General features: G+C 42.8%; 1 pseudogene; it reads left to right on the forward strand.

Moving 5' to 3' along the window:
• Window positions 1-796: 796 nt before the first annotated feature.
• On the forward strand, window positions 797-1388 carry LOC129492698 (large ribosomal subunit protein eL18-like; annotated as a pseudogene).
• Window positions 1389-1900: the final 512 nt, after the last annotated feature.

Consider the following 1900-nt stretch of genomic DNA (forward strand, 5'->3'; position numbering starts at 1 on the left):
TCTGGCCATAGCAAATGGAAGAAGGGCCTCACATTAAGTCATAATACACTTCAAACTGTCAAAATGAAGTTTGCATGTTACAGTTTACATATCCAAGAGTGAAAGATACTGACAATCCCATACATTGTAGGGCATCACATATGGCAGAGGATGACATGAGCTATGTAACTGGCAACCATAAATAATTTGTATTCGTTTTAAGACAATGTAAAAATTATAAATTCTTGATCTATATAGAAAGTAAAAACTAAAGTTAATTCACTCTGTGAGAAAAATTTATCACAAATCTTCAAGGCAGGATGTGTCTTTTGCCCTGCCCCAATTTTTATGGTAGAAATCACTTTAGAAATCTATTTTAAATCTGTGTTCTATTTAAATGGATTTTGTAAAGTTAAATCATATGGAGTGACGCAAATTCCATGTAGATAGCAAAGTCTCTTTCAAAACATAGGCAGTAAACTATTCTACAGAAGATGCAGGGTTTTATAATTTTTTTAAAAAATGTAAATTTGTTCAATTATATATAAAGCAACTGTGGATTACCAAAACATGGAATGCCATAAAACTTACAAAATAAGTTCTTACAAAATAAAGGAATATTGACACTTAAAAGTTGCGTTCAAAAAATGTTGGGGGAGAAAAAGTCTCAGTTGTTATGCTACTTTAAGCTATGGTGGGGAAAGACTCAAAAAAGCTGTGGAACTAGGAAAGATTTTTAAAAAGAGAGGTTTTTCCCTTAAGTTGTTAGAAATGGGAAACTAAGCTTTCGGGACCTGGCCCAGCAGGAGGCGCCATCATGGGAGTTCACAACCGCCACAACAAGGACCAAAGGTTCAGCGCAAGGAGCCCAAGTGCCAGGATATCTACCTGAGGCTGTTGGTCAAGCTGTACAGGTTTCTGGCCAGATTAACCAACTCCACATTCAACCAGGTTGTGCTGAAGAGGTTGTTTATGAGTCGCACCAACCAGCCACCTCTGTCCCTTTCCCAGATGACCTGGATGATGAAGCTTCTCAGCTGGGAAAACAAAACGGCCGTGGTTGTGGGGACCGTAATGGATGATGTGCAGGTTCAGGAGGTGCCCAAACTGAAGGTGTGTGTACTGTGATGACCAGCTGGTCAGACCGCAGCAGCATCCTCAGGGTGGGGGGCAAAATCTTCACTTTTGACCAGCTGGCCCTGGACTCCCCCAAGGGCTGCAGCACCGTCCTGCTCTCCAATCTTCACAAGGGCCGAGAGGTGTACTGGCATTTCGGCAAGGGCCCGGGAACCTGGCACAGCCACACCAAACCCTACCTTCACTCCAAGGTCCGAAAGTTCGAGTGCAGTGGAGGCCTACGGGCCAGCGGAGGCTATGAAAACAAACCCGGGATCCTACCCTCTTATTAAAATGATTTTGGATACTGACAAAAAAAAAAAGAAATTAAGAAATGGGAAACTATGGCTCTTCCTTAAGTGAAATTGAGAGGTGAAGCAGGCTGAGCTTCTGGGTGGGATGGGGACTTGGGGAACTTTTCTGTCTAGCTAAAGGATTGTAAATGCACCAATCAGCGCTCTGTGTCCAGCTAAAGGTTTGTAAACGTACCAACCAGAACTCTGTAAAAAGCACCAATCAGTGTTCTGTGTCCAGCTAAAGGTTTGTAAACACATCAATCAGCAATCTGTAAAAACGGACCAATCAGCACTCTGTAAAATGAACCAATCAGCTCTCTGTAAAATGGACCAGTCAGCTCTCTGTAAAATGGACCAATCAGCAGAATGTGGGCGAGGCCAAATAAGGGAATAAAAACTGGCCACCTGAGCCAGCAGCAGCAACCTGCTTGGGTCCCCTTCCATGCTGTGATAGCTTTGTTCTTTTGCTCTTTGCAATAGATCATGCTGCTGCTCACTCTTTGGGTCCA

This window comes from Symphalangus syndactylus, chromosome 11, assembly GCF_028878055.3.
Source record: "Symphalangus syndactylus isolate Jambi chromosome 11, NHGRI_mSymSyn1-v2.1_pri, whole genome shotgun sequence".
NCBI classification, from domain to species: domain Eukaryota; kingdom Metazoa; phylum Chordata; class Mammalia; order Primates; family Hylobatidae; genus Symphalangus; species Symphalangus syndactylus.